The sequence below is a fragment of the Ranitomeya imitator genome, chromosome 2 (genome assembly GCF_032444005.1).
Source record: "Ranitomeya imitator isolate aRanImi1 chromosome 2, aRanImi1.pri, whole genome shotgun sequence".
NCBI lineage: Eukaryota > Metazoa > Chordata > Amphibia > Anura > Dendrobatidae > Ranitomeya > Ranitomeya imitator.
The window spans coordinates 786,663,743-786,682,883 of NC_091283.1; the positions used below are offsets into that span (position 1 = coordinate 786,663,743).

The following is a 19,141-nucleotide window of genomic DNA, read 5'->3' on the forward strand; positions in this document are numbered from 1 at the left end:
CCCATTCCCGTGTAGCGGTGGGATATGGGGTAATGAAGGGTTAATGTCACCTTGCTATTGTAAGGTGACATTAAGCCAGATTAATAATGGAGAGGAGTCAATTATGACACCTATCCATTATTAATCCAATACTAGTAAAGGGTTAAAAAATACACAAACACATTATTAAACATTATTTTAATGAAATAAAAACTAAGGTTGTTTTAATATTTAATTGAACGCCCAATCCAATCACTGAAGGGGTGATTTAAACTTTTATATTTTTTTAATTTTTTTCACATTTTTTTTTAACTTTTTTTTTTTACTTTTGCCATGCTTCAATAGCCTCCATGGGAAGCTAGAAGCAGGCACAGCACGATCGCCTCTGCTACATAGCAGCGATCTGATGTTCGCTGCTATGTAGCAGAAAATCAGGTGTGCTGTGAGCGCCGACCACAGGGTGGCGCTCACAGGTACCGGCGATCAGTAACCATAGAGGTCTTAAGGACCTCTATGGTTACAATGTGCAAGCATCGCTGACCTCCGATCATGTGACGGGGTCGGCGATGCGATCATTTCCGGCCGCCCGGCCGGAAGCGGTAGTTAAATGCCGCTGTCTGCGTTTGACAGCTGCATTTAACTAGTTAATAGGTGCGGGCAGATCGCGATTCTGCCCGCGCCTATTACAGGCACATGTCAGCTGTTCAAAACAGCTGACATGTCCCGGCTTTGATGCGGGCTCACCGCCGGAGCCCGCATCAAAGCGGGGCTTCTGACCTCGGACGTACTATCCCGTCCGAGGTCAGAAAGGGCTTAATTAAGTGGCGAAAAAAATCCAAAGTTTCTCAAAAAAAAAAAAGTCGCCATATTCTGAGACTCGTATCGTCTCCATTTTTTTGTGATCTGGGGCTGCATGAGGGCTTATTTTTTGCGTGTCAAGCTGACGTTTTTATTGATACCAATTAGGTGTAGATACGATCATTTAATCGCCCGTTATCGCATTTTAATGCAATGTTGTGGACGACCAAAAAAAGGTAATTCTGGCGTTTTTACTTTTTCTCTCGTTACGCCTTTTATTTTTCAGATCAATTTTTTTATATACAGTTAGATCAGGCGATTTTGAACCCAGCGATACCAACTATGTGTATTTTTTTTTTCTTTATTGTTTTTTTTTTAATGCGGTGAATGGGGATGATTGGAGCGGCGCTCCATAGCAGTCCGACAATGACAACTACAGGGGTCTGCTACAGACCCCGGGTTGTCATGCCAGCCCATCGGCGACCCGAGGTCATGTGACACGAGAGCCGATGGGCAGAATTAGTGAGACGCTTCCGGCGCACGCATGTCAGATGCCGCTGTCAGAGATTGATTAGTTAGAGATGCAAGTTACCTGTCAGCTGATTCACGCTGCCTGCGCCAATGTCTAGCATATAGGAACCGTTCTGTGCTTTATGCCACCCGTGGCTCGGGCAGCATGAATCAGCTGGCAGGTTCCCATGAAGATTTTTCTCGGTCAATAGTTTTTGTTGATAATATTTTTGGAGAGTATGTTTTGCAGATCTGTTTGCCAACAATACCACATCACAGACTTCTATGCAAAGTGTTACATATCTGGGATGGGAAATGTTCTCTTACCACAAAAAAGAAAGAAAAACACGCCATCTTCAGGAATTCCTCAGGCCAAGGCAGTGACTGAATTATTCTCATGCAGTCTTCTTCCTTGTTCTTTATATGTTGGTAGCTGTAAGATGAAACAGTCTGTGAGCGACAGAAAGAAGTAACAACATCCCGGACAGCAGCTAAGGAAGTCACTAATGGCGACGCGTAGGCTCTGTTCACATGTCCGTTTATGGTTTTTTGTCTGTCTGTTCTAGTTCTCCTTTGCAGGACTATTTTTTTTTTCATTCTAAAAGTATAATGAAAGCAGATGGACACTATGCAAATCAGAAGAGGCTCTCTGCCCTTGACATAGGACTGCGCGGGATGCTCATTCTGTTTATATGTTTTGAATGTTGGATCTATATGGAACAGACAAACGGAAAACATAAACGGACATGTGGCAAGCACGGTGGCTCAGTAATTAGGATTGCAGCACTGGGGTCTTTGGTTCAATTCCCACTAAGGAGAACATCTGCAAGGAGTTTGTATGTTCTCCCCGTATTTGCGTGGGTTTTCTCCGGCTTCCTCCCACACTCCAGATACATACTGATAGGCTGGCGAAGACTCAGAACCACAAACTAAGATGACTTTATTCTACATCATGTTCATAAAATTATCAGTAAGCCTCTGTTCACATTTACTTATGTTACTCACTTATATACCGAGGCACAGACATTATCGGCACTGTCCCCAATGGGGCTTTTATGAATATGATGTAGAATAAAGTCCTCTTAGACTACTTTCACACTAGCGTTTTTTGCAATACATCCCAATGCGTCGTTTATGGGAAAAAACGCATCCTGCAAAGTTGTTTGAAGAATGCATTTTTGCCCCATAGATGAACATTAGCTACGCATTGCGACGCATTGACACACGTTGCAACCGTTGTGCGCCGGTTGCGCTGTGTTATGGCGGACCGACGGGAGCAAAAAACGTTACATGTAACGTTTTTTGCTGCCGACGGACCGCTTTTTCTCCGCCTCCACCTTCCCGCACCTCACAATGGGGCAGTGGATGCGCAGGAAAAATGCATCCGCTGCCTCCGTTGTGCGGCGCATTCACTGCTAGCGTCCGACGCTAGTGTGAAAGAAGCCTTAGTTTATGCTTCTGAGCCTTCGCCAGAAAAGTCTTTTTAATTAGTAAAGTTGACCATAGACAGACATTAACCTCAAGTCCTGGTTACTTCAGTAGGATGAAGAAGGAGAGCCTCTCAATAGCTGCCTATTTCGAGAAAAGAAAAAGAGCTGGGCTGCTTAAATGTAGCTTATTATGCATTTTTCTCCCAAGGGGAGACATTTTCAACCTACCATACATTACATCTTATTCATCACTAACTCTGTACCTCCTGCTTGGTCCCAACAGACGTGTGACCGCTGCAGCCAGTCACTGACTGCAGAGGTAGAGGTGACGTTTTGGTCACTGCTGAGGTCACATGCCTGTTCAGGCGGAGCCGTAAGTATGGAGACTAGTGGAGGGCCCGGCAGTGTAAGAAAGGCAGGAAGGGGCATTCGTAAGGAGAATCCTAGTTACTTCATTATTTTACAACCTTCTGAGTATTTTTTGTTTTAGAAAAAAATCAGAGATGGACAGCTCATTTAACCTGCCCCTGAGAAGTAAGCCAAAGCCAGGAGTGGGTGATAAATACAGAAGTGGTGACGTGTTTCTATTATCCTTTTCCTCTGATTGTTTCACTCCTGGTTTTGTCTTCCAAATCCTGATGTAAAATACTGACCAAATACTGACCGTGTGAATATGGCCTTATGAGAATGTGAGCCTATGGGAACAACCTAGGCTTCATTCACACATCCATGTACCATCTGTGTGTCATCCGTGTTTAACATTGTAAAGTATAGAAGAAGCTTTCTACTTTTTTTCTTTATCGAAACTGGAAAAACACTGATGGTAAAAACGGACACACTGATGACTCACTTATCTAAAATTCATTACTGTTTTATCATGTACGTGTTTAAAGCACAGATGTGTGAAGGAGGCCTTAGAGAATATGGACACCTTCAGGGACAGTTTTCTTCCTTTACTTCCTTCCTTCTACTTTGAGCTAAATATAATCGTTTCAATTGGGTTTCATTATAAATGTTGCACCCTTTGGCTTTCAAGGCCATTTTTCCCCTTCCCATTGCTGGTTGCAGAATGGGATTACGGTAAGTAAGAATCTGTCAGTGAGCTCATTTGGTGGTGGAGTTTGTAACTCTTTTATCTATCTTTTTCTGAGCTCCTCATAGCTGATTTATGACGACAGACTACATCAAAGTAAAGCTGTGCAGGTGCAGACGAGCGCATATTCCATCATCCTAGAGAATCTGGATGTTTATGCAAATCACACTCTGATCAAACTCTGATTTGATCACATCGTTATCCGATTCTCTCGGATGAGGAAAAGATGTCTTCATCTTTTTCATTCTGTCTGTCCGTGGAAATCAGATTGTACTCGGATGACATCCGAGTGCAGTCCTATGGTTTCCACAGTCTCATTGACTTACGTGGCTTATGACTTATCCCAACATCGGTCAAACTCGAGCATGCTGTTATTTTTTTTCCTGAGACAGACTCTATCAGAGGAAACAATCCAACAGGTGCAAAGCCCTATAGAATAACATTGGTCAGGGTTGGTTCTGATGTTTTGACGGAACGCATTCAGACCGAAAATCCGCTCGTCTGCACCTGTTCAAAGATTGATAATAGAGTTACAAATTCTGTGTCAGAATGGGCTCACTGACAGGTTGTTAGTTAACTGTTATGTTTGCTAATGACAGGTGTTATGAAGGCAATCCAGAAACACAGTGTGCTTAGCGATCAGAGCGCACACAGTGATCTGACAAATACCCAAAAATACAAGAACGAGCTCTGAGACGTGGAAACTCTGTAGACTGCACACCTGATCCTATCCTAAACACAACTAAAAGCGGCTGTGGATTGCGCCTAACAACTACCTAGGCAACTCGGCACAGCCTAAGAAACTAGCTAGCCTGAAGATAGAAAAATAGGCCTGACTTGCCCCAGAGAAATTCCCCAAAGGAAAAGGCAGCCCCCCACATATAATGACTGTGAGTAAGATGAAAAGACAAAACGTAGGGATGAAATAGATTCAGCAAAGTGGGGCCCGATATTCTAGGACAGAGCGAGGACAGTAAAGCGAACTTTGCAGTCTACAAAAAACCCTAAAGCAAAACCACGCAAAGGGGGCAAAAAAAAACCACCGTGCCGAACTAACGGCACGGCGGTACACCCTTTGCGTCTCAGAGCTTCCAGCAAAACAAAAGACAAGCTGGACAGAAAAAAAGCAACAAAAAAGCAAAAAGCACTTAGCTATACAGAGCAGCAGGTCACAGGAACAATCAGGAGAAGCTCAGATCCAACACTGAAACATTGACAAGGAGCAAGGATAGCAGCATCAGGCGGAGTTAAGTAATGAAGCAGTTAACGAGCTCACCAGAACACCTGAGGGAGGAAGCTCAGAAGCTGCAGTACCACTTGTGACCACAGGAGTGAATTCAGCCACAGAATTCACAACAGTACCCCCCCCCTTGAGGAGGGGTCACCGAACCCTCACCAGAGCCCCCAGGCCGACCAGGATGAGCCGCATGAAAGGCACGAACAAGATCGGAAGCATGAACATCAGAGGCAAAAACCCAGGAATTATCTTCCTGAGCATAACCCTTCCATTTAACCAGATACTGGAGTTTCCGTCTAGAAACACGAGAATCCAAAATCTTCTCCACAATATACTCCAATTCCCCCTCCACCAAAACCGGGGCAGGAGGCTCAACAGATGGAACCATAGGTGCCACGTATCTCCGCAACAACGACCTATGGAATACATTATGTATGGAAAAGGAGTCTGGGAGGGTCAAACGAAAAGACACAGGATTGAGAACCTCAGAAATCCTATACGGACCAATAAAACGAGGTTTAAATTTAGGAGAGGAAACCTTCATAGGAATATGACGAGAAGATAACCAAACCAGATCCCCAACACGAAGTCGGGGACCCACACGGCGTCTGCGATTAGCGAAAAGTTGAGCTTTCTCCTGGGACAAGATCAAATTGTCCACTACCTGAGTCCAGATCTGCTGCAACCTATCCACCACAGAATCCACACCAGGACAGTCCGAAGACTCAACCTGTCCTGAAGAGAAACGAGGATGGAACCCAGAATTGCAAAAAAATGGAGAAACCAAGGTAGCCGAGCTGGCCCGATTATTAAGGGCGAACTCAGCCAACGGCAAAAAGGACACCCAATCATCCTGGTCTGCAGAAACAAAACATCTCAGATATGTTTCCAAGGTCTGATTGGTTCGTTCGGTCTGGCCATTAGTCTGAGGATGGAAAGCCGAGGAAAAGGATAGGTCAATGCCCATCCTACCACAAAAGGCTCGCCAAAACCTTGAAACAAACTGGGAACCTCTGTCAGAAACAATATTCTCAGGAATGCCATGCAACCGAACCACATGCTGAAAGAACAAAGGTACCAAATCAGAGGAGGAAGGCAATTTAGCCAAGGGCACCAGATGGACCATTTTAGAAAAGCGATCACAGACCACCCAAATGACTGACATCTTTTGAGAAACGGGAAGGTCAGAAATGAAATCCATCGAAATATGTGTCCAAGGCCTCTTTGGGACCGGCAAGGGCAAAAGCAACCCACTGGCACGAGAACAGCAGGGCTTAGCCCTAGCACAAATCCCACAGGACTGCACAAAAGTACGTACATCCCGTGACAGAGATGGCCACCAGAAGGATCTAGCCACTAACTCTCTGGTACCAAAGATTCCAGGATGACCAGCCAACACCGAACAATGAAGTTCAGAGATAAGTTTATTAGTCCACCTATCAGGGACGAACAGTTTCTCTGCTGGACAACGATCAGGTTTATTCGCCTGAAATTTTTGCAGCACCCGCCGCAAATCAGGGGAGATGGCAGACACAATGACTCCTTCCTTGAGGATACCCGCTGGCTCAGATAAACCCCGAGAGTCGGGCACAAAACTCCTAGACAGAGCATCCGCCTTCACATTTTTAGAGCCCGGAAGGTACGAAATCACAAAGTCGAAGCGGGCAAAAAATAACGACCAACGGGCCTGTCTAGGATTCAAGCGCTTGGCAGACTCGAGATAAGTCAAGTTCTTATGATCAGTCAATACCACCACGCGATGCTTAGCTCCTTCAAGCCAATGACGCCACTCCTCGAATGCCCACTTCATGGCCAGCAACTCTCGATTGCCCACATCATAATTACGCTCAGCGGGCGAAAACTTCCTGGAAAAGAAAGCACATGGTTTCATCACTGAGCAATCAGAACCTCTCTGTGACAAAACCGCCCCTGCTCCAATCTCAGAAGCATCAACCTCGACCTGGAACGGAAGAGAAACATCTGGCTGACACAACACAGGGGCAGAACAAAAACGACGCTTCAACTCCTGAAAAGCTTCCACAGCAGCAGAAGACCAATTAACCAAATCAGCACCCTTCTTGGTCAAATCGGTCAATGGTTTGGCAATGCTAGAAAAATTACAGATGAAGCGACGATAAAAATTAGCAAAGCCCAGGAACTTTTGCAGACTTTTCAGAGATGTCGGCTGAATCCAATCCTGGATGGCTTGGACCTTAACTGGATCCATCTCGATAGTAGAAGGGGTAAAGATGAACCCCAAAAATGAAACTTTCTGCACACCGAAGAGACACTTTGATCCCTTCACAAACAAAGAGTTAGCACGCAGGACCTGAAAAACCATTCTGACCTGCTTCACATGAGACTCCCAATCATCTGAAGATCAAAATGTCATCCAAGTAAACAATCAGGAATTTATCCAGATACTCACGGAAGATGTCATGCATAAAAGACTGAAACACAGATGGAGCATTGGCAAGTCCGAACGGCATCACTAGATACTCAAAATGACCCTCGGGCGTATTGAATGCAGTTTTCCATTCATCTCCTTGCCTGATTCTCACCAGATTATACGCACCACGAAGATCTATCTTAGTGAACCAACTAGCCCCCTTAATCCGAGCAAACAAGTCAGATAACAATGGCAAGGGATACTGAAATTTAACAGTGATCTTATTAAGAAGGCGGTAATCAATACACGGTCTCAGCGAACCATCCTTCTTGGCTACAAAGAAGAACCCTGCTCCTAGTGGTGATGACTTTGGGCGAATATGTCCCTTCCCCAGGGATTCCTTCACATAACTGCGCATAGCGGCATGTTCGGGCACGGATAAATTAAATAATCGACCTTTAGGGAATTTACTACCAGGAATCAAATTGATAGCACAATCACAATCCCTATGCGGAGGTAGAGCATCGGACTTGGACTCTTCAAATACATCCTGATAATCAGACAAGAACTCTGGGACCTCAGAAGGGGTGGATGACGAAATCGACAAAAATGGAACATCACCATGTACCCCCTGACAACCCCAGCTGGATACCGACATGGAATTCCAATCCAATACTGGATTATGGGTTTGTAGCCATGGCAACCCCAACACGACCACATCATGCAGATTATGCAACACCAGAAAGCGAATAACTTCCTGATGTGCAGGAGCCATGCACATGGTCAGCTGGGCCCAGTATTGAGGTTTATTCTTGGCCAAAGGTGTAGCATCAATTCCTCTCAATGGAATAGGACACCGCAAAGGCTCCAAGAAAAACCCACAACGTTTAGCATAATCCAAATCCATCAGATTCAGGGCAGCGCCCGAATCCACAAACGCCATGACAGAAAACGACGACAAAGAGCATATCAAGGTAATGGACAGAAGGAATTTGGACTGTACAGTACCAATGACGGCAGACCTAGCGGACCGCTTAGTGCGCTTAGGACAATCAGAAATAGCATGAGTGGAATCACCACAGTAGAAACACAGACCATTCAGACGTCTGTATTCCTGCCGTTCAACTCTAGTCATAGTCCTATCGCACTGCATAGGCTCAGGTTTAACCTCAGGCAGTACCGCCAAATGGTGCACAGATTTACGCTCGCGCAAGCATCGACCGATCTGAATGGCCAAAGACAAAGACTCATTCAAACCAGCAGGCATAGGAAATCCCACCATGACATCCTTAAGAGCCTCAGAGAGACCCTTTCTGAACAAAGCTGCCAGCGCAGATTCATTCCACTGAGTGAGTACTGACCATTTTCTAAATTTCTGACAATATACTTCTATATCATCCTGACCCTGGCACAAAGCCAGCAAATTTTTCTCAGCCTGATCCACTGAATTAGGCTCATCATACAGCAATCCGAGCGCCAGGAAAAACGCATCGACACTACTCAATGCAGGGTCTCCTGGCGCAAGAGAAAATGCCCAGTCTTGAGGGTCGCTGCGCAAAAAAGAAATAATAATCAAAACCTGTTGAATAGGATTACCAGAAGAATGAGGTTTCAAGGCCAGAAATAGCTTACAATTATTTTTGAAACTTAGAAACTTAGTTCTGTCTCCAAAAAACAAATCAGGAATAGGAATTCTTGGTTCTAACATAGATTTCTGATCAATAGTATCTTGAATTTTTTGTACATTTATAACGAGATTATCCATTGAAGAGCACAGACCCTGAATATCCATGTCCACACCTGTGTCCAGAATCACCCAAATGTCTAGGGGAAAAAAAAAAAAGTGAACACAGAGCAGAAAAAAAAAAAAAAATGATGTCAGAACTTTTTCTTTCCCTCTATTGAGAATCATTAGTTAGGCTCCTTGTACTGTTATGCTTGCTAATGACAGGTGTTATGAAGCCAATCCAGAAACACAGTGTGCTTAGCGATCAGAGCGCACACAGTGATCTGACAAATACCCAAAAATACAAGAACGAGCTCTGAGACGTGGAAACTCTGTAGACTGCACACCTGATCCTATCCTAAACACAACTAAAAGCGGCTGTGGATTGCGCCTAACAACTACCTAGGCAACTCGGCACAGCCTAAGAAACTAGCTAGCCTGAAGATAGAAAAATAGGCCTGACTTGCCCCAGAGAAATTCCCCAAAGGAAAAGGCAGCCCCCCACATATAATGACTGTGAGTAAGATGAAAAGACAAAACGTAGGGATGAAATAGATTCAGCAAAGTGGGGCCCGATATTCTAGGACAGAGCGAGGACAGTAAAGCGAACTTTGCAGTCTACAAAAAACCCAAAAGCAAAACCACGCAAAGGGGGCAAAAAAAACCCACCGTGCCGAACTAACGGCACGGCGGTACACCCTTGCGTCTCAGAGCTTCCAGCAAAACAAAAGACAAGCTGGACAGAAAAAAAGCAACAAAAAAGCAAAAAGCACTTAGCTATACAGAGCAGCAGGCCACAGGAACAATCAGGAGAAGCTCAGATCCAACACTGAAACATTGACAAGGAGCAAGGATAGCAGCATCAGGCGGAGTTAAGTAATGAAGCAGTTAACGAGCTCACCAGAACACCTGAGGGAGGAAGCTCAGAAGCTGCAGTACCACTTGTGACCACAGGAGTGAATTCAGCCACAGAATTCACAACAGTTAACTCACTCTTCAGCCAGCAATAAACAAAAAGGAAACAGTGAGAATTTTGAATTAAATTTATTTTTTAGCCCCAAGCGCATGCATTAAAGTAACGTGAAAATACCCCTGAAGGTGTCCATGTCCTTTACGTTATATTTACTTAATAGGGGCTGCAGGTTTAGAAACTTTTGGAAATTTGACTTGTTTCTGGAAGTTAAACCCCTCTAGACTTTCCGAGGAATGTGCACAGTTTGTTAGATTTTGATAACAGACATCTAAATTAAGAACTGTATGTCTAGTATTGTAAAAACTGTAAATTGAAGAAGCCCAGACACTACTCCAGTACATGTGCAGAAGTTGTCTCACATTCCTATCTCATTCCTATCAGAGAATTCTATACTACTTCCTTTACAGAATTCAGGCGTAAGTCTGATGTTTCGCCGTGATTACGCTTCTTGCTATTACAGCACAGAGGTGAGACTGGAAAGGCGCCAACTCCAGAGTGAGCCAAGGCCATTCCATAAATGCAAAATAAATTGATCTACGACTTGATTTTCTCTAGAGGTACAGATTTTTAAAGAGAAGTTATTATTAGAAAATATAGTCAGACGCTGGAGCATTCCTCGCAGAGCCTGCTGTTCATACAGGTGACGTATGATCTCATGCCTGCCTTTTTTTATTATCACTGAATATAGTTTAGTTTCTGCCATTAGGCAGGCCCGATAAACGAGACTTGAATTAGTCATTCACTGTGCTATAAGTAGCGCCATAGTGGCAGCCAATCATTTTTATTTTCAGATAAACAATGGTATGGATGAAGAAGAGACATGTATCAGTTGTTTCCTAATACTTTTAATTTCTTTAGGATCCACTCCTAGATTAACAAACTTTGGCTGTAATGCATAAAAAAATGCATTTGTTAATTAAAGGGGTGCTCCGAAGTAATTTTCCTCCTATCTATTTAGTGCCATAATCTAAACTATCTTATAGTATAGAAATAAAATGAACATATACCCGGCTGTAAGTAAGTAAAAAGCAATGGTGCATGTGAATAACTTAGGGTAGTTGGTAAACACTGTTTTTGATTAAAAAAGGCGTAAAAGCCATCCCACCAGCGCCAAGGTGTACTGAGCAGGGACAGTCAAAGCCAGTGTTTGCTAAGTTCCCCGTGTTATTTCCATGCCCTATTGCTTTTTACTTCCGGTACTTATAGTAGGGTATATTTTCATTGTGTTAATTGCTTAGGTGTTGTCTGTTAAATGGCCAGTGTGAACATACATAACAACGTATAACATGTATAACAACGTATACGCTAATTGATTTCTTTTTGTTTTGCTTTAATTTCTTACACTCATGCACGCAAGGGCTGGGTATCAATAGTTGGGTCCAAGTCCTTCTCGACCCTTAGGCTGCTTTCACACATCAGTTTTTTGCCGCCAGGCACAATGCGGCGAATTTTTTTAAAAAACGGACCCGGATAAAGTTGCAGTCAGATCCGTTTTTTTTCTCATAGACTTGTATTAGCGTCGGATTGTGACTGTTTCATTCGTTTTTTGCCGGGTCCATCGAAAATCCGTTTTCCGGCAGCTGGAGGAAACGGACATAGGAACGTTTTTTTCTGTCCGTTGAAAAAACGGACAGCAACAGATGTGGCGAAAAACGGGTGAAACGTGAGGCAAAATGATGGAATCCGGCGACGGATCCCGTTTTTTAAACAAATCATGCATTTTCCACTCTGGAGTCTCTCCCTCTCTCTCTCTCTCTCTCTCTCTCTCTCTCTCCTCCCCAGAATCCAAAATAGTCGGCAGATCCAAAACTCAGATCTTGCGAAAAAGCGGATCCATCGCATCAGTTTTTCACAATTTCCGACGGATCCGTTTTTTAAAAAATGCGCCGGATTGTGCCTGATGACAAAAAGCTGATGTGTGAAAGCCGCCTTATTCAAATTGAGGTTATTTTTGACACATGATAAGGTTTCAATACAAGAGGTTTGGACTGTCCCGACTGGGTATAACTTGGCCCTTGTGGGATGGCTTTTATGCTCAGTAATGCTCATTTCAGGGGCCGGGTTCAGGGCTGCTACTAGGAATTTCGGGGCCCCATACTGGCAAAATTTTCGGGGCCCCCTTGAGACTTCGCCCTGGCTCCACCCCAGCCCCGCCTCCATCCCTCAAACTGTCCACAGCCCCACCGCTCTCTCTTGAAAAAACTCCACTTCTCACCAAACACACATTAACAGTTCCCATCACCAGATCACACATATAGCCGGCAGCTTTTGTTTTAGCCAAAAGATTTTTCTAATCTGCCACCACAACAAGGCAGACTCTTTTGGCCGAGCTCTACTCTACACTAACCTATTAAAAATGTGTGAAAATATGCAATACAATTTAGGTATATTTTTATTTATTTTTCAATTTTTAATATGACCAATAATATCATATACAAGGCACAAATACACTGCACCATGACCAGATCACATATTACCACCACAGTGACCTGTAATACCACATACAAGGAACTAATACTGCCACACCATGTCCAGATCACATACAGTATGACCACCACAGTGGCCGAAGAATAGCACATACAAGGAACAAATACTGACGCACCATGACCAGATCACATATTACCACCACATGGAGACCAATAATACCACATACAGAGAACAAATACCGCTACACCATGGCCGGTGTTATGATTAGGCAATTCAGTACCACAGTGAACATAGAGGTCAGAGCACATACAGTGATCTGACAATAATCCAAAAACATAGAACGAGCTCTGAGACGTGGGAACTCTGTTGACCGCAATCCCTAATCCTATCCAACAACACTAGAGGCAGCCGTGGATTGCGCCTAACGCTACCTATGCAACTCGGCACAGCCTGAGAAACTAGCTAGCCTGAAGATAGAAAATAAGCCTACCTTGCCTCAGAGAAATACCCCAAAGGAAAAGGCAGCCCCCCACATATAATGACTGTGAGTAAGATGAAAAGACAAACGTAGAGATGAAATAGATTTAGCAAAGTGAGGCCCGACTTTCTGAACAGAGCGAGGATAGGAAAGATAACTTTGCGGTCAACACAAAACCCTAAAAACCACGCAAAGGGGGCAAAAAGACCCTCCGTACCGAACTAAAGGCACGGAGGTACACCCTCTGCGTCCCAGAGCTTCCAGCAAACAAATAGATAAGCTGGACAGAAGAAAAGCAAACAAAATAGCAAAGGAAAACTTAGCTATGCAGAGCAGCAGGCCACAGGAACGATCCAGGAGGAAAACAAGTCCAATACTGGAACATTGACAGGAAGCCAGGATAAAAGCACTAGGTGGAGTTAAGTAGAGCAGCACCTAACGACCTCACCACATCACCTGAGGGAGGAAACTCAGAAGCCGCAGTACCACTTCCCTCCACCAACGGAAGCTTACAGAGAGAATCAGCCGAAGTACCACTTGTGACCACAGGAGGGAGCTCTGCCACAGAATTCACAACAGGCCGGACAACATATTACCACCACACTGAATATTAAAATACTGACCATTAATAAAAAAACACAATACTATCACCAAAATGGCCATTATACACAGGAGATCTGTACTAAGTATGCAGTGTCTGTGCACAGGTAATACAGTGATCACTGGTGACATTGTACACAGGACCGCTGTATATAGTATACAGTGTATAGTGTCAGCGTACAGGTAACACACTGACTCACCAGTGACGTCTATAAGTGTATTCCTTCAGCTTCGCTTTTCATCTTAATCCAGCACAGACCACCATCACTTTTTCCAGCCAGGGGTCGTCACTGCAGGAATTAACACAGTTATCTAGAGCTCCGCTTGCAGAGCAAATTACTTAATTTTAGCTAACATAGTGTCGCTCTGCACATTAACATGACCGCCCCCCATTTAAAACAGTATCCTAAAAAAAAAAAAATACATCACTGCAGTAATAATGTCCCTTAATTAGCCCCTATGGTAATAATATCCCCCATCCTGGCCCCGTGTATTTCATTCCTGGCTCCAGCCATATGTTTTCCCGTTATGCCCTCATGAGTATCCATCCTGCCCCATCTGTTCCCATGATCCTGCGCCATCTGTCCCCATGATCCTGCTCTATATGTCCCCATGATTCTGCCCCATCTGTCGCCATGATCCTGCCCCATCTGTCCCCATGATCCTGCCCCATCTGTCTCCATCCTGCCCCTGTGTCTTCCATCCTGCCCCCGTGTCTCACATTCTGCTGTCTCCCATCCTGCCCCCGTGTCTCACATTCTGCCCCCCGTGTCTCACATTCTGCCTCGTGTCTCACATTCTGCCCCCCCTGTCTCACATTTTGCCCCCCTGTGTCTCACATTTTGCCCCCCTGTGTCTCACATCCTGCCCCGTGTCTCATTCTGCCCCCTGTGTCCCACATTCTTCCCCTGTGTTGTTTTCATTCCTTCTCCCTGTGTTTTCATTCTGCCCTCTGTGTTGTTTCCATTCCTGCCCCGTGTTGCTTCCATTCCTGCCCCGTGTTTCCATTCCTGCCCCCTGTGTTTTCATTCTGCCCCCTGTGTTGTTTTCATTCTGCCCCCTGTGTTGTTTTCATTCTGCCCCCTGTGTTGTCTTCATTCTGCCCCGTGTTGTCTTCATTCTGCCCCCTGTTTTCTTCATTCCTGCCCCCTGTGTCTCCATTCTGCCCCGGGCTTGCCGCATTCAGTTAAAAAAACCCCATCTTTCTTCTTACCTGGCCAGGCTCCAGCGCCGATGTCCATCCCAGACATTTCAGCGCAGACTCGTCGGCGAATGACAATGACATCATACGCCGGCGACGTGCGCGCTGACGTCAGCTGCCAGCCTCCGATTGTCTGGCGACTTTACCTATTGCCTTGCAGGCCCGGACGGGTCCGCAAAGCAATAGAGCCTGCGTCTCGGGGCCCGGAGCCGGGCTCGATATGCAGATGAGACGGGGCCCGATGCGGGCCCCATCTGCCCACCGGGCCCCATACGCCAGTCAGGGCAGTAATGCCCTGATGGTGGCCCTGGCTGGGCTAGTCCCTGCACTCTGTGCAATGTGCACACTCTCTTATGCTGGCTCAGATTGGCAGTAATCAGCTGCCAACAGAGCACTTTGTCAGAATACCGGTATGCGCCACCGCGAAAGTGACATCACTGGTCGCTGCATGCTGGACATTCTGACAATTCTCTTCGTTGTTAGCTTATTTCTGCTGATCTGAGCCGGTGACAGAGAGTGCGCTGTAACAGAGCGTTGAGTAACCCAGCCTCTGGAATGAGCGTCACTGATGGCGCATTGATTCAGAGAGGGAGCAGGAACAGTGACCACTGGTCCTGCCTCGTGATGATGCTTCATTTGAGTATCCCAGCATGTGCTGAGATTCTCAATCAAAGCGATGAAAAAAATAGAAAAGCAGTTAGTGAAGTGAGGGAAGGATAGGGAATTTTTAATTCAAGTATATTAGAAAATTATATAGATTATGGCATTAAATAGATAGGGTTTAAGAAGGAAAATTACTTTGGACTTCGTATCACCCTTTTAAACCTTAAACAGGCTGTCACTGCTCTCTTCTAATGAATAGGACTGGTGCACACAATGTCATCAATGGCGCTCTATTACTGACACAGAAGTGTACAGACCTGGACAACCACTCAACAGTGAAAGGGAGAAAGCTACATGTGAAGGAAAAACACTAAGGAAGGTAATCTAAGAAAAGATGACACAGAGGGTGAATTTGACACACCCTATTGATTATGGGTGTCATTATACATATGTAATTGCATGAAATTAATCTTTTAAATTCTAAACCCAATCTATTAATCTAATTCCAGTCCATAAATGTTATGCTGTGCTATCAGGCAACACAGTGTGCAGTAATCAGCGCACATACAGTGATATGGCAATAACCCAAAAACAATAGAACAAGCTCTGAGACGTGGAATCTCTGCAGACTGCAATACCTGAACCTATCCTCACACAACTAAAAGCAGCAGTGGATTGCGCCTAACACTACCTATGCAACTCGGCACTGCCTGAGGAGCTGACTAGCCTGAAGATAGAAATACAAGCCTGACTTGCCTCAGAGAAATACCCCAAAGGAATAGGCAGCCCCCCACATATAATGACTGTTAGCAAGATGAAAAGACAAAACGTAGGAATGAAATAGATTCAGCAAAGTGAGGCCCGATATTCTAGACAGAGCGAGGATAGCAAAGAGAACTATGCAGTCTACAAAAAACCCTAAAGCAGAACCACGCAAAGGGGGGCAAAAAGACCCACCGTGCCGAACTAACGGCACGGCGGTGCACCCTTTGCGTCTCAGAGCTTCCAGCAAAAGAGAATAGCACAGCTGGACAGAAAAAACGGAAACAAAAACAAAGTAACACTTATCTAGCAGAGCAGCAGGCCACAGGAAAGATGCAGTAGCTCAGATCCAACACTGGAACATTGACAAGGAGCAAGGAAGACAGACTCAGGTGGAGTTAAATAGCAAGGCAGCCAACGAGCTCACCAAAACACCTGAGGGAGGAAGCCCAGAGGCTGCAATACCACTTGTGACCACAGGAGTGAATTCAGCCACAGAATTCACAACACATAAATAAGTGAACTAGTCATTTACTGCATTTATGGATTCATACAGAGTCCATTGAGTTCATCCAGCATATTTGTAGAAAATTGTAGGTTTGGGAAATTGCAATATTCCAAAACAACTCTATAAATTATAAGCGGACAGCATAATATATGGCATTGTATGGGGCAAGGTAGAAAAAAGGACCATGAAGAGTCTGGTGACAAGGTTGAAAAGGTGGTAGAAAAACACACACAAAATTTCAGCTCACCCTTCTTGAATGATCTCGATGAGTTTTAATCAATCCGAGCACGGAAAGGGCTTCTGCCAAAGCTCTCTGGGAACGGTGAAAGTAGGAAAAGAATCCAGCTCAGGAAAATGTATAAAATCGAAAATTCTTTATTCCAAATAATTTTTAAAACAAGAAGAAACACTGCATGTCAAAAATCAACAATATCCAAAAAATGGAAGGACAACCATGGTACAGCTGAACGCGTTTCGAACACTAAGTGTTCTTAGTCCACAGCAAGTCTTGCTGTGGACTAAGAACACTTAGCTCGTTTTAAAAATTATTTGGAATAAAGAATTTTCGATTTTATACATTTTCCTGAGCTGGATTCTTTTCCTACTTTCACCGTTCCCAGAAAAGGTGGTAGCCCTTGTGCATCTGACCTGGCTGCATGTGAACGAGGTGCATGAGTACAGTATTTTCCATGTCCACATGCAGCAAGGTCCGATACACTAGGAACACCACCCATAGTACCTTCTCACCAGAACCCTCAGTCATAATCCTTTGTTGAGCACTATACCATGCCAGATGAAAGGTTTTTGACGTAAAACTTTGCTTACAAGAAAAAATATTTACGTATGCATGTATGTTTTGTTCTGAATGCGGAAAATCAAAACTACTTGAGGCAAAGTTAAGAGTCCTGATCCAGCTACCTTTATATGATCTACTGTGATGATGAACAAGTATTCCGCTCCATTGTAACGTGCACCCACATCTTACAAGGAATGATTAGCGCCTGTGCTCCCTGGATAAAGACTACATTAAAACATCAAAGTGACACGTCCATGTGTTGTCCGTTTTATTTTTCCCCAAGTGAACACAGACATGTAAAATTATATATATATATATATATATATATATATATATTGAGTATCACAATAGGGCTTTCAAGTTTATAAGGATCCATGAAACACTTCCGATTTCTTGCCGTTATGCAACTGTGTCTCACGGATCTGTTGCCTAGTGATAGATTTTAAGACAAATATTATTTTCTAGGAGTCTATTTATTGGGATGAGAACAAATACCGCTCTTCAATGAAAGAAAAATGGATGAGAAAACAAAGATGCAACGTCGGTACCACACAAATCCACTTACGATGACACCTGAGAAAAAATGGCCCATTTCTCACCCATGGCAAAATTCACATAAATGGGTTATTATAGCCTAATACAGTATATGATTGCAAAGAGTATAAAAAGCCCTTTTATCTAGATTATATGTAATAAAAAAGGGCTTCTCATATTAAACAAGCAGTGTTAGGTATCCTGCTGAATGGCACTGCCAGGGGATGTGCCAGGTGATGCCCTGTCAGCAATTTTCTTGGAGACTTCTGAGCGATGCTCATTGGCGGAGAGTCACAAGCATGCTGTTATTCTGAAAGCTCTATGGATGTGTTTTGCTCACAGCTGTCTGCACCGCAAGAACACATTACCAAAACTTTTCTGACAATTTCCAACTTTTCTGACATTATCCTATATAATCAGACATTTTTAGTGTCATTCGGCTGCAGTCATATACAAGTAAGCTATTTACATGCGTGAAATAAACTACAAAATCAGCACAATCTGATTCCAGGACGGGATCAGCTGCTTCATAGAAAGCACATTTGCTCCCTGAGAACTATTACACAGCTGCTATATAAAACACTGAGTGTAAAATCATTGAGCCGTCAGCAACAAACTCATTGAGATGCAGTTTGCTTGTAGAAGCCATACCTGATGTAAGGTAAGGAGTCACTGAAATCTCTCCTGCAGTCACCTCTGACTATACAACCTGGATCATGGGTTTACAATACCTCACCTTCTATACAAGCTTTTACTCAGTCCAGACCCGGCCCCTAAAGAGGTTGTCACACCTACAGCACACCTACAATTTCATTTTCTCTTGCAACACAGTGTAAACACAACTGGCTTAGTACACCTTATCAGGGTCAGTAGACTGTGCTCCAAAGTAGAGTCTCTGCAAACAAGCTGCCTGGTGTGTCACCTGGTGTGATCTACTCATAAGAGGGCGAAGCACCTTCTGGTCAATAAATGTGCTTATGCTCAGCAGTTTCCCCAGAGGGAAATACCTCTTCTGCAAATGACTGCATGAATTATATTTATTATAGGATTTAAAAATGAATATATACATATGTATACACTGCTCAAAAAATAAAGGG

General features: G+C 44.1%; 1 protein-coding gene across 1 annotated transcript in view; it reads right to left on the minus strand.

Annotated features, from left to right (window-relative positions):
• RHOBTB1 (Rho related BTB domain containing 1) overlaps window positions 1-18,766 on the minus strand; it is an 87,441-nt gene extending 68,675 nt beyond the window's left edge. The window contains exons 1-2 of the mRNA XM_069753614.1: window positions 18,696-18,766; window positions 1,615-1,720 (exon numbers count right to left, since the gene is read on the minus strand). The gene's annotated coding sequence lies outside the window, so the exon portion shown is untranslated. The remainder of the gene's footprint in view (window positions 1-1,614; window positions 1,721-18,695) is intronic.
• Between the last annotated feature and the right edge of the window lie 375 nt (window positions 18,767-19,141).